General features: G+C 42.6%; 1 long non-coding RNA gene across 1 annotated transcript; it reads right to left on the bottom strand.

Moving 5' to 3' along the window:
- Window positions 1–265: 265 nt before the first annotated feature.
- LOC118926291 (uncharacterized) lies at window positions 266–9,527 on the bottom strand. The gene is made up of 3 exons (XR_005030398.2): window positions 4,827–9,527; window positions 911–1,053; window positions 266–394 (listed from the first exon to the last, which is right to left on the bottom strand). It is a non-coding gene; the product is annotated as an uncharacterized LOC118926291 (long non-coding RNA).
- Window positions 9,528–15,062: the final 5,535 nt, after the last annotated feature.

The following is a 15,062-nucleotide window of genomic DNA, read 5'->3' as shown; positions in this document are numbered from 1 at the left end:
CAAAAAAGCTTTTTCCCCTTTTGTTAACTGGAGATAATGAAATGTTCAAAGAGGGGCTGTGAGCTTTCAGTGTGACAGGTGGGTGCTGGCCACAGATGTGCCACTGCTAGGGTGAGCCTCCTCCATCAGGAGAGCTGGGCGTGAAGGCTTCCCAGGGAACCCAGCACAAGGCTGCCGCTGGGCTCACGCCCCTTCCTGCCCCGCGGCCCCTCCTCCTGCCCCCTGCAGACCTGCACTGCAAGGGGGAGAGTCCCTGCCAGCGTCCTCACCTTTCTCCCGCTCAGGTATCTCCCCCAGTGCGTTTGAGCACATTTCATTCCACATTTCATCTTGGCGCCTGCTTCTTGGAGGACCCAGACTGAGCCGCTGCATAGCCAAGTGCCTACAAAAGTGCCTGGGAAAAAGCAGGACCACAGGACATTTTGTTCTTAAACGAGCCTTCTGTTTACTCTCAAGAGCTCTCGCACGTATCTCATCTATAGCTGCTGGCACCCTTCATGGACGGCTGTGGTTTTTATTGTGGTAAGCTACATCTAACATAACATTTCCAACCTGAACCGTTTTTAGGTGTAAAATGCAGTGGCATTCATCACATTCACAAACCTGTGGAACCATCACTGGGATCACTTCTAAAACGTTGTCACTGTCCCAAACAGACTGTAACCCTGAAGCAGTAACTCGCCTCCCCCACCCTGCCCTACCCCATCCCCAGGCCCTGGTAACCTTTCTTCTCCTTTCTGTTTTATTGCCCATCTCCCTGCTTAGCTGAATTCATAAGACCGGAATTTTGTTCTAGTTGTCTCTGTGCCCTAGCCAGTGTATTAAACCTTGACTGTAGTGGAGTAAGAAATAGAAGCAGGGCTGGCTCCTAGACCTTTTCTAACGTGAATGTAGTTTTGGTTGAAGTTACCATCTCTCCATCTTTTTGCTTCATAGTAAAACTTGTCAATAAAGAAAGGGAGGTTCTTTGCTCATCACGGTTTGTTCTACCTCTTCTGTCTCTCCTCATGCGCCGTCCTCTTGACTGCATTTTCTATAGACTCCAGTGCATGACTGTGTTAAACAGAATGCCAGAGGGATGTCAACAGAAGGGTCTGTAACCAAGGGGCAAAGGCAGAATACAAACTCTCCCCTTTCTCAGCTTTAGTTAGCCTGGAAAAGTCAACACGATATGCTCTAGAGGATTCACCAGAGGGGCCTTTCCTTGACCTGGCGTTTGCTCTTGTTCCTACTCAAATGAACTGAACTGGCTGACATCTCTGCGTAGAAATGTATACATCTTTCTGCACAAAAGGAGCCTGGAGCACTTCAAAATAAAAGTACAGCCATTACCTTCTGAGAAAATCAAGCATAACAGCTCAGAACATGTTAGAGTTTAGGCTCCACGCACAGACTGGGTTCCCGGGCCTATTGAAGGCCTGCTAGAGCACCTACAGCAAGGGCGCCTGCTGAGCCTGAGCCTGCTTGGAGCTCGGGGCAGGGAGGGCGGGGCTTGAGGTCAGCCTGTCAAGGGCATATCACAGACTCCAACTCTGTCTGGAGATTTGGGGGTTCCCCTCTGACAGGGTAATGATTTAGAGCGGGGTTTCTCAACCTTGGTGATATTCCTATTTGGGGCTGATCACTTTTTGCAATGGGAGTGGTCCTGTGCATTATAAGATGTTTACAGTCGCGTCCCTGACCTCCATACACTAGACGCCAGTATCACCCCACCTGCCCCATGAGCGATGACAATCGAAAACATCTCCAGACATTGTCAATCTCCTGGAGGGCTGGGGGGAAAAAAAAATCTCACACATTCATTGATTTAGATGAAAATGGCCATGAATGAATTTCACCATGGCATTATGACTGAGTTTCTGCATTTTGAATCTGGAGATTCTGTTTTTGCAGGTGTTTCTTTTAAAGGCTTTTCTGTTTGCATTTCTGTGTCAGAATGAGGAAACAGAAGGAGCGCTTTCACAGATCTCCTGCTCTCATATCCTTCCTTCTTACTCATATCCGCTAGGGTTTCTTTTCCCCCCTTTTCCTATTGAGAAATGAGTACTGCCTTACCAAGCTGATTTAGGTTTGCAGTTGGCTCTATTTTCCTACTGCACTAACTCAACACATATATGCTTTTTTATAACAACAACAAAAAAACCTTTTTGACAGGTGGTTTATGCTGGCTAGACTTCACTATTTAATAAAGCATTCTGAGGGGTTTCATTTTATGAAGCATCACAAAGACTTCATTTTCTGAGCATCAGGGAAGTTCTAAAAGTACGTTAAACCTTCTTTCAAGAAAGGGACTGTTGGATGGAAGCCCTAGGCCTCCTATTTCCTCGAGGGCTTTCTCAGGCTTGAGGGAAAAGCAGACACTCTCTGGGTGAGCACACTCGGCCTAAGCTCACCAGGGAGCTAGCAGCTTAATTAACATTTATAAAACATTTTTGAGATGGAAAACACCATTAGCTCAAACCGCTGCAATGAAAAGTATTATTTACAAAACCTCCTGCACACTTTAGCATCTGTCTTAACAGGTCCTGAGGGAGACAGAAAAGACTAGAAATACCAAAGGATAACAGAGATGATGGAGGTCCTAACAGGACTCCCGGCGCCAGGAAAGGCAGCACTCAAGATAATGATAGATTCGGTAGCCAGTATGCTGCGTATAGTCCTGCCATCCAGGGCAGCCTTGAGCAACTTATGATTTATGTGGTAAATCATAGAAAGGCTTCTATTTTTCTGATGCCCCAGATATTGCTGAAACAAGAAATCTACAGTTTCAAAGCCAGAATGAGCTTCAGGAGACAGAATCAGCCAGCTGGTAAGGGTGCATCTGCTAAGAAACTCAGGCAGTAAGGGGACTGCTCTGAGGCCATAGGGCCCTAGGAATGTCCCAGACACGTAGCGCTTCTTGGCCCAGAAGGCTTCATGTGTGCATGGCCCTTTCCCGGAGTCAGAGGCAGGAAGGCAGGAGTGGACGTCCATTTTACTGACAAGGGGTCATGGCAGAGGTACCACATATTTGAGGAGCCTGGGATTTGTACAACTGAAAGGCAAACAGATGAGGTCTTTCTCAGCTCAGAGGGGACTCAGAATTTGGCCTTCAAGCCAGCTTCTGCAGCAGCCTGGCATCCCTGTGTTGGACACACCCTATGTGGCCAAGGGCTGGGCCTTGGGAGGCCAAGCATAAGAGGGCGGAGTTGTGCCTCTGAGCTGTACCACTTTAACATGCCTCAGAAGGAACCTGGAAGCTGCCAGAATACCCAGGACTTCCACCAGACTTCGGGCCTCCCTCCCTCTCCAAACCAGGTCCAGCCATATGATTAAGTCTGTCTCCAACTGCCACTCCGTTGTGTCTGGAGACCTGTCCCAACTACCTTCTAACTGCGTAATCCTTAACTAATGGCATTACTGAGGAGAAGAGAGCTTGATTAAACTTGTAAAAATTTGCATTGGTTTCCAAGTCCGTTCTAAACTTATAAAATTAAACATTTTATCCTTTGGGGGGAAGAGTTGTAAATATGTGTGTTTCTTGGGAATTTAAGTTTAGTATTAAGCCTGAAGTTCTAACAATTTATCCTTCATTTCAGTGTTGGTAATAAACGGACAATAAATGGATACGATTTTCCCATACATTGTGGTATCTCTGGCTTTACTCCAGGAGCCACAGGACTTGAAGCATGAGTGCCTTAGCAGATCCTGATGTGCTGTGCTATGGATTTGAATCAATTGGGCAAAGACACACAGATCAGGCTATTTTGCTTTTTCAATGGCTGCCCATTGCAGTTCCAATGAAAGCCAGGCTCCTCCCCATGACACACAAGGCCTTGAGAAATGTACCCCTCCCCTTGGGCTACCCCCACTCACACCCTGCACCCCCTCGCCCTTCCTTGCTGTCCTCCGGCCACAGCCTCTCACGTTTGCTATTCCTAGGACGCTTACCCCCTCAGTCTTCAGCTGCTTGGCCCCTTCCAGCCATTCAGTTTCAGCTGTCCTCAGAGAGAACATCCCTGACCACTCAAACTGAACAAGCCCCTTTCCCCAGTTGCTGTCACTTTATCATGTGTAGAGTACTTATTTCTCGGTAATTAATATACAGGTGAAGAGCTACATTATCTATCCTATCCAGTGTGTCCATGTAATGTATTGGGCCAACTGAGACACCCTGCAGAGGGCGGGCTATTAATAATTAGGCTGGGACAGTGCAATAATTGGGACACCAGGATGTGTGGGTCATGGGAGCTGTGGCCCACTCGAGAACACAGCCTTCCTTAAGGCATGGACCTTGTCTGGCTTCTTCACCATCAGTCCCCAGAGCATGGAGCTGTACCTACAACTGGTAGAACTTTATTGTTGAATGAAGGACTTAAAAGTGCATAGATGTACACATTTCATTTTTCCATATATTGACATTACAATTTTAAGAGGAATCAGAATACAAAATTATATCCACCTTATGGTTCTTATGTAATATGTATTAATACGGATAATAACTGATAAAGAACAGGACAACTTTAGGTGTTCATGCAATGGTGGTGTAATGGTTGGCATTTTCTTTCTCAACCTCTTTATCCCTGTAACAACACTGTCAGTACAATTTTCAAAAACTCAAAGGAAAAAAAATGGGAAAAAGAATGTTTCCTTAAGTAGCATATCTGATCCTCAGCTGCAGCTCCAGCCCGGGGTTGCCCCTTTTATGAGTGGCCCGAAAACAAGGCACCCCTGCCACAACGCGTGCCAGTAAGATGGATGCCCACTCCCCGCCTTTCTAACAGGGACTCAGTTCTAATGAAAATTTTATACTGTTACATTGATGACAGAAACTAAATTACACTCACATGCATGTTGCAAGTAGTCTGGGAAATGGAGTTCTTTGCTCTCTTGCCTTCACACATTAGAAGAAAGAATGGTGGTTGAACAAGCTAATCCACAATCATCCAAACTATCAAGCTGCATTCATTGACTTAAAAAACATTTTTTTGAGTGTGTACTCTGTGCATGGGCCAGGGTGAAGGCACATGGGCAAGTTTATTCAGCCTCATTTCTATAATTTTTTTTCTCCATCATTATCCTCATCTACTATTGCAGGTTAACCCCTTTACCTCTCTTTTCCCGTGGGTAAGACTACACTTCCAGGGTCTTGGCCTGACATGTTCAATGGTGTCAAGATGCAGAGCAGTGATTCCATACTCAGATCTATAATGGTTGTAAATGGACCCCAGAATGGCTACCTAGGAGGAGAAGGGAACTTCACAGGGATCCCACTTGGCTGAACCGATTCAGACAAGGTTGCTTCCCTTCTCTAGACAAATACGTAGCTGGGGCTTTAGGAGGACGACCCAGGGCTTCCCTAAAGAGAATTTTACACTGAATACATGAGCAAAAAAGCCAAGTGCCCAATGGAGAGTCTGGCCGATTGGAAATGCATTTCCTGAAACATACTGATTCAAACAAGCACTGGAGCACTTGCCTTTATTGCTTTTGAACCAGTCTCAGGCTTTCAAAACAAAGAAAACAAGGTGGTCTAAGAGCACCTGCCAACTAGACAATTGTGTGATCTTGATCAACCTCTCTGCACTCAGGGCTCTCTCACTCATGGTAGTGTTGGACTAGTTCAATACCAAGTTCTTTGGCTCTCATTTTCTATGTTTCAATGGTATAATCTAAATAGCAATTAAATAACTGAATTAATTGGATAAGAGCTATTCAAGTCCCCATTAATCTACATCATGTTTCACATATTTTTCTAACGTATCATCTAATATCTATTCCTATCAAGAAGGTGAGAACACAAATGTTTTTCTTGAGAATATGTACACCAGTAATCCTCTCCCCTTGGTTGCCCCAACCCTTTAACTAAGAAGTGGCTCTATAGCCTAATTTTCTTTAGGAATAACCACATTTTACATGAAATTTATCTGTGTTGATGGTTCCTAGAAATTAAAAAATTTCATAAATGTGGGCCTGAGATGCCTGGTACAAACATCATCATGGAGAAACTGAACAAATAAAGACAATATGATTGTAAATGAGATAAGAAAATATGATTATGAATGAGATTTATCAGTCACTGAATGTTAAAAATCCCTTTAACCAAATACATAGCTAACCGAAAAAAGTATTCCATTTTCTTTCCTTCCCACAGACACCAATATTGACAGAGATGCCATCATCTCTTGATGGGTATCTACAAAATCCTAAGGTCATCAGTATTGTTAGGAATACCATTGTCTCTTTCCAGAATACATAAAAAAATCTGAGGATAACTAACATAGTTGTTGATAGATGATAATCTTACCTGGACATGTAGAAAATCCTATGGTCCATACCATGGTTAGGGCCACCATCATCTCTTATCTAGATACCTGCAAAAACCTACGGTAACTAACATGATTAAGGACACATCACTCCTTACCTGGACAAATGATAGATCCCAAGGCCATTAGCATGGTAAGGGACCTATCAACTCTTACTTGGATACATGCAAATTTCAAAGATCATCATCTGCCTGCAGAGCAGCAAAAATCCCTGTGGGCAGTTACATAATCAGACAAGTAAGATCTCTTAACCTGAACACGTAGACAGGCCCAGGATCAAGATCATGGTAGGGACATATCACCTCTTGCCTCGATAACTGCAAAATGTCATGGTCATTCTCTTGATTAGGGACACCATCAAGTCTTACTTGGATACCTGCAAATTGCCAAGGAAAATACCTTAGTTAGAGACACCTTCATAGTGTGACAGGATATTTGCAAACTTCCTCGGATCACCACCATGGCTAGTCAACACAACTTACCAGGATACTTGCAAGTAAATATGGTTACTATGTTGGCTTAAGAACACCATCATTAGTCTACCTGGGTATCTTCAAAGCCTTCTGAACTCTAACTTTGGTACAAATACCACCATCTTACTTGGATGCCAGCAAAATTTTGCTTTCAATACCATATGGAAGTTCTCAACAATGTCTTAACTGGACTGTACAAAAAAACAAGGAGGCAACAGTGTATAAGGACAATTCTGCAACTTGGGTACTCGAAAATCCTGTAAGCACTACAAACTTAAGGGGAACCATTAAATTTAGCCAGATACTTGTAAAAACTCAAGGTCAAGACCTTGGATAGAGAGTGGACATCTGCAAAAATACCAGTGAAGAGAGGATGGTTTGACTAACAATAGTATTTAATTTGGAATTGGGCTGGTATCAAATGATCATGTCTTGATTGGATTCTATAAAAATTTTTGATAAAAACTGTGTTAGGAATACAGGTAAAACCTAAATATCTTCAGAAGTCCATCAAATTTAGGGGGTCCATCAAAACTACCTGGAAACATGAAGAAATTCAAGGTCCATACCCTAGAAACGCAATCCTGTCTCAACAATATAACTGCAAAAAGCCATGGTTAATAAAGATGTGATGGACAAAACAATAACCTACCTGGAGACCTACATAATCCCTCAGCGACTACTAAGGTTAAACAAACATTATATATAAACTCTAAAAGAAGGGCTCATGCTTACCAGCTTTAGTTGACAATATCATTTCTTACCTGAATACCTGCCCAAGAAATGGCAACACAGAAGTTAGGAATACCATCCACACCTACCTAGATTTCTGAGTACCTGATGGTCTGCAGCATGCAAAAGGCCCACAGCATCACTCACCTGGACACAAATAAAATCCCCTTAATGATGACTATGAGGTTTACCATGATCTCTTAACAGTAACCTGAAACACACATTGTAATAAATGGACACACTTTTTTTACCTGGACCCTGAAAATAACCTTGTTACCAGCATCGCTGCAGGACTCATGAAATCTACCTGGAATCTCGCAGTACTCCAAGGTCTACGCCATTGTTAAGATGTGATTATCTCTTGAATGCTCACCTGCCAAAAAAAAAATGGTTATTTCTGACTTGCAGCTCCATGATAATTACATGGATATCTGAAAATTGCTCATCACTCACATGGTTAAACATAATCTTGGCAGGATAACATGGTTTCTAGAATTGGTAAAACATTATCATTTCTTACCTGGAAAACCTACCTGAAAAATCTCATGGTGAAAAACAAGAGCAAACATCCCTGACCTAAGTGTATGAAGATTGGATGGTCTGTGATATGGTGACAATGCATATTACCTGGCTTCCAGAAATGTCTCCTGTTAACAGCCATTGTTAGGTTCACTGTGACCTCTTGACATGAATTTAAAAAACACCATTTGATATATGTTTGAAAGGAAACAACGTGTTCTACCACTATACCTGCAAATGACATTCATCACTTTCCTCAGAATGAGAACATCAACTCTATGACAAGATCAAGAACATTGTCAGGTAAGACAACATTTCTTACCAGGAAACCTGCAAAATTTTCATGGTCTCTACCACGGCTGGGAACATCACGATAATTACCTGGATATGTGATATGACTGAACACTCACATAGAGAAACAAAAAATTCCTCTAACACATACAACATGAAAACTCATGATTTCTAGACTGCTGAGGGATCTGTCGTTTCCTACCTGGGTGCCTGCCAAGAAATCACGGTAACAAGTGTGAGGGACACTGTCATCACTTAGATATCTGGAGATCAGATGTTCTGTGCTGTCGTTTGGGCCCCTATCATCACTTACCTGCATACCTGCAGTGTCCCCATTAATGACTCATTTTAGGTTCATTGTCACCTCTGGACAGAAACCTGAAAAAAATGTTATGAAACATATGTTAAAGGATATAAATTTTCTACCAGTACAGCCGCAAACAAGCTTGGACACTTCATCATTATGGAATACGTTAACTCTACTTGGCTACTTGCAGTAATCCCAGGGCAACACCAAGGTCAGGAAAACACCATTTCTTGGCTGGACGCTGTAAAGATCCTAGGGTAGTAGTGTGGTAGGAAAACCATGATAAACATCTGCAATAAACACATTCATTGTGTTAAATATAAATTTTCCCTAAAATATACAAAGTAAAAACTCATGGTCTCTAGAACTGGTCAGGATGCTCTCATTTCTTACCTGAATACATGCAACAGAATTATGGTAACAAGAAGTGCTGGCACACATTACTACTTACCTAGACAGAAGGAGATGAGACGGTCTGTGCTGTGGTGTAGGCCTACACCTTAACTTACCTCAATACCAGCAATGTGCCCCATTAATTGCCACAGATAAGCTCACTGCAATCTCTTGGCATGCCAGAAAAACAAATGGTGGAAAATATGTTGGTACATGTCTCTCTTTCCCTGTGCACCTGCAAATTCTGTCATCCTTGTATCAGTTTGGGACGCATCAACATTACCTGGATGCTCACAGAACTCTGAGGTTAAACCCTAGTAAGATATACTTTCCACTCTTGAATGGATACCTGCAAAAACTCCGTGGTTACTCATGCAATTAGAACAATATGATAAATTACCTGGGTACTTGCAGCCTGTCTACCACTATGAGTGAAAAATACACATTCTCTCTTGACAAGACTACAGGAAAAACTACTGCTTGCTAGTACTATTAGGGACAAATTAATTTAACTCATACTTGCCAACAACAAGTTAGGGGTCTTAAAAATAATAATTACATAGCTATCTGAAAATAAGATCTACAATGAATCAGTGTCACGTCATCTCATACCTGCATACGACCAAACATCTGAACAGGATACCCGCACAAACATTTGATAACACAAGTGTTAGGGACACCATCACCACTCACATGTAGGAAAATCATATGATCCATGTTATGGTTAAGGCCTACATCATCACTTACCTCAGTACTTGCTATGGATTTCATTAACTAGCATGGATAGGCTCACAGCAAAATCTCCCCATGAACCTGAAAAAAAAAATGTGGAAGATGTGTTTTGTACACATCTTATTCTATTGGGATGCCTGCAAATCCTTGGTCATTTGTATCCTTTTGAGCCTCATCAACATTATCTGGATAACTCTAGAAATGTGAGGTTAAATCCTAGTAAGAGATACCTTCCTGTCTTGAAGGGATTCCTGCAGAAATCCCATGGTCTATAATGTGGTGGTGGACAGTAGGAGAACTACCTGGCTCTGTCTACCCATCTATCACTACGGGTGTATGAAACATATCATCTTTGAACAAGAATACAGTAAAATCTCATGTTTACGAGTATTGTTTAGGTCACATTAATTTCTGAACTGCATATACGCGAGAAACATTGTTAATATAGTCTTGAAAACATCATTATTCACATATAGGAAAACATGAGTTACTGCCACTTGATCTCATATCTGTGCACCAGAAAAGGAGTGAGGGACACTTGCAAAACAAGGCAACAGTGTGTTAGGGAAACCTGACTCACTCACCTAGATATCTGAAGATCAGAGGGTCTGTACTGAGGTAAGACTCGTCACTTGGTTACTAAAAGGGTCCTGTTAACAACCATTGGTAGAGTCACTGTGATCTCATGACTGCTGGAAACCGACAACGCATTAGCCAAGTGTGTTGAAGGACAAAGCTTGTCCTGTTGACAATAAACACACAAAACTTGCAAATAATCAGACACTTCCATCACCGTAGGAACCAGCAGCACTACCTGGATTTTGCCAGAATCTCAAGGTAAAAGCCATTGTTAGAGACACCATCATCTCTCTTCTGAATACCTGTAGAAATCTCATTGTAAATACCGTGGTGTGGAACAGTAGAATAAGTTACCTGGACACCTGCATATCTCTCACTTGCTACTAAGGTTAAACACACATTCTGTCAAAGCTCTAAAATAATAAGGATTAATGCTTACTGGCATTGATTGGGACAATATCATTCTTAACTGAATACCTGCAAAAAGCATGATAATACATCATTCCTTACCTGGATACCAGCAGTGCCCCTTTATAAAGGGATCCTTATAAAGTTCATCATGATATCTAGATAGAAACCTGGAAACACACTGTGACAAACCTATCTATAGTCATAACTTCCATACCTGGATCCTGAAAATAACCTTGTGATACCTGTCATCATTGCAGGACCCACCAACTCCGTGTGAAATCTCGCGGTGCACTAAGAGCTACGCCATTGTTAGAAACACCTTCATTTCTTGACCACATTCCTGAAAAAAAAAAAAAAAGCTAATTACTGTTACTCACAGCTTCATGAATAAATACATGGATGTTTGCAAATAGCTCAATGATCACATGGTTAAACACATTTTTTCTAAAATATGAACAATAGTATAATGTGGTTACTAGAATTTGTAAGGTCTCTGTAATTTCTTATCTGCCGACCGGCAAAAAATGCATGGCCACAAAAAGCGTGACAATGCTTCATGCCTTCCTTAGATGTATGAAGGTCAGAAGGAACACGCTACGGTTTCAGCCCCCACCATCACTTACCTCCATACCAACTACATCCAATGCTAACCACCACTGACGGGCTTACTGTGATGTGTTGACATGAATCTGGAAAACACAGTACAGTAAATCTACTGGGTACATGTCTCATTCTACCTGTACACATGTAAATTCCCTTGCACTTGTATCACTTCAGGATCCGTCAACACTACCTGGAAAAATCAGATGATGACATAAAACTCCAGGAGGAGACACCTTCCGCTCCTGAAGGGATACCTGCTATGACCCCTTAGTCAATAGTGCTGTAAAGGACAATATGATAAATTACATGAATACCTGCATATTCCTCTTCCATTCATAGTATTAAGTATATATTATCTCTAAAGGAATATATAAAAATATCATTCTTACCTGTATTAAGAACAAATTTAACAATATACATGACAAAAACTATGTAAATATGAGTCTCCAAAACATTTTGTAGATAGTGAACTTGAGGATGTCTCTAATGAGTGCCATGCCATCTCATACCTTTACACTAGCCAAGACCTTAACAAACATGTTAACACTGTGCTGAGAGACACCATCCTCACATACCTAGATATCTGAAGAGCAAACAATCTGTATGGTCCCACCGCAACCATTCTTAGGTTCACTGTAGATATCATGGCTGCTGGAACCTTTAAAAAAGGCATATGACAAGTGTGCTTAAGGGCTAGGAAACAACTTGTTTTATCTTTAACAAACAAAGCACCAGCACATAATCATAGTCACCTCATAAAGGGAACCATTAGCAACACCTGGACCTTGCGGAACTTCAATGTCAACCTCAGTGACAGAGACACACCATCTCTGAGTACCTGTAGAAATCTCATGGTCAGTATTGTGGTGTGCAACAGGAGGGTAACTTAGCAATACACTTACCTGCACACCAGCAGTGCTCCTGATTACATCAATGAGAGGCTCACAGTGCTGGCCTGACAGGCACCTGAAAGACATTATGAAGTCCGTGCTAAAAAACACAACTCTACCAGGATATCTGCAAATTACCTGGCCCCTTCATCATTACAGACACACCAACTGTGCCTGGATATTTTCAGTAATCAAAGATCAGTACAGACGTCAGATAGAACTCAGCATTCCATCACTGGACAGCAGCCAAAATCCTCGGGTAGCAGGGTGGTGGGGACACCAGGATATGTGCAATCCTTCACTCACAGGGTTAAATGTAACGTTTTCTAATATAGAAAGTCAAAACTCGTCTTTTCTAGAATTGGTAAAACTCTCATTTCTTACCCAAATACTAGCCAAAAACATGACAGAAACAGGGGAGTGAGGACACGTCACCAGTTACCTATATCTATGAAGGTCAGATGGCCTGTGCTAGGGCTCAGGACCACAGCTGCACTTGCTCGATGCCAGCTTTGTCCCAGGTTAACCACCACTGACTGGCTCACCTGGCTATCTTGACATGAATCTGGAAAAACACATTGTACAAAATGTGTTCAGCACACACCTCATTCTACCTGGATATCTGCAAAGTCCCTTGACCCATGGTATGATGTAGGGACGCATAAACATTACCTGGATAACTGCAGAAGTGCCAGGTCAAACCCTAGTGAGGACACCTTCCTCTGTTGAAGGGACACCTGAGAAAAACCCCATGGACAGTATCATGGTATGGAAGATATGACAGATTACCTGGATACCTGTCCATCTGTTCAACACAGTGAGTGCAAAAAAATGATCTCTGAAGGATACAGTGATATCTCATGCTTACCAATACTGTAAGGGATGAATCAGTTTCTGACCTGCATACATGCCAAACAAGGTGGGAGTCTAGAAAATATCATTAAGTACCTGCATACCTGAAAATAAGAAGGTATCTAATGAGTTAATGTTACATCATCTCCTATGTGTGCACTAGCAAAGAACTTACTGGGAAACCTAAACAAAAGCTTGGGTCACAGTGTTACAGACACCACCCTCACTCACCTGGATATGTGAAGATGAGATGATCTGTGCTGCGGCAGGACCTGCTTTATCACATGTGTGGTCACCACCAAGGTCCCATTAACAACTATTGTTTGGTTCGCTGAGATGTCATGGCTGCCAGAACCTTGAAAAACACTTCCCACAAGTGTGTTGAAGCACGCAAGTTGTTTAACTGCAAGAAAAGAGGTACATTCACCAGTAATCGAGGTCACTTCCACCCCTAGGGGAAGCCTACACACATACCTGGGTCTTAGCAGAACTTCAAGGTCAACGCCAGCGTTACACGCACTATGCTCTTTCTCTGAGTAACTGTAGAAATCTTATGGCCAATACTGTGGTGTGCAGTGTAGGATAGGTTACCTGGACGTGCATATCCTTCTGTCCCTACTAAGCTTAACCATACATTATATCTAAATTCTAAAAAAAAAAAAATGACAGCAAATATGTACTAGCACTGGTTAGGACAATATCATTTCCTCACTGAATACCTGCATAAAAATATGGTAACAGAATAGTTAGGAACCCCATCCACACATACCTACATATCTGAACATCAGATTGCTGTAGGGTGATTAAGATCTACAGCACCGCACACCTGGATGCAAACAAAGCCCCATTAACTACCATTAATGATCAAGGCACCATGGCTTCTCGACAGGAAGTTAAAGAACACTTTGTAACTAACGGGTCTATGGACAGGCCTTTCTACTAGGACACTGCAAATAGGCTTGATCGCTGTCATAGCTTTAGGACCCATATCAGCTCCACATGGGCTCTCGCAACACTCCCAGGTCTGCGCCCTCGTTAGAAACACCATCACCTCGTCCCGGCTCACCTGCAACAACACCAAAGTTACCACTGTGCCGCCCAACTCCATCATCACGTGGATACCCACAATGCTCTCGACACTCACACAGTTAAAAACACATTTTCTCATCAATGGGAAGCAGTAGGATCACAAGACTGCTGGAATTTATACAGTACTCTCTTTTCTTACCTGAATACCTGAAATAACTCACATGGCAAAACAAGTTTAGCCAATCAACCTCACTTTCCTCGATATGTGAGGATCAGAGGGCCCAATGTGGTGAAGGTGCACATCTTCACTTAGCTGGATACCAGAAACGTCCCGTGAACAACCAGGAAGTTCACCTTGGTCTCTTGATAGGAACCTGAAAACCGATGACGTGTGTGAAAGGAGCAGAACTGGTTGGAGCAGACCACTGCAAATTATCCCAGACCTTTCCTTCCTTATGAGAACGTCACGTCCACCTGAATGCTGCCAGTACCCCGAGACCACGGCATGTCTGATGCGACACCATCTCACTACGGACACCTGCAAAGTTCCCATGGCTGCTGCTGGGGTCAGCAAGGGTATGCTAATTACCAGGATATGGCAATCCCTCACCACTCACAGGGATGAACATTTTCCCTAAAATATAAAAAGGAAAATGCCAGGGTTTCCAGAATTGTTAAGAACTATCATTTCCTACTTGAATACCTTTAAAGAAAGAATGGTAACAATGGTCGTTAGGGAAGCCATTAATTACCATTAACTAACTTCCTGAAGAGTGGCTGTGCTGTGGCACAGGCCCACATCATCACTTACCTGCACACCCGCAATGCCCTCCACTCATGAGCAACATTAGGTTCACTGCGATTTCTTGACAGGAACTGGGGAAGACATTATGAAATGTGCATTAGATGGCATCACTTCTTCTACCAGGACACTGCCAAATAACAT

The sequence above is a fragment of the Manis pentadactyla genome, chromosome X (genome assembly GCF_030020395.1).
Source record: "Manis pentadactyla isolate mManPen7 chromosome X, mManPen7.hap1, whole genome shotgun sequence".
Classification (NCBI taxonomy): Eukaryota; Metazoa; Chordata; class Mammalia; order Pholidota; family Manidae; genus Manis; species Manis pentadactyla.
This window is presented reverse-complemented; position numbering and strand designations above follow the sequence as displayed.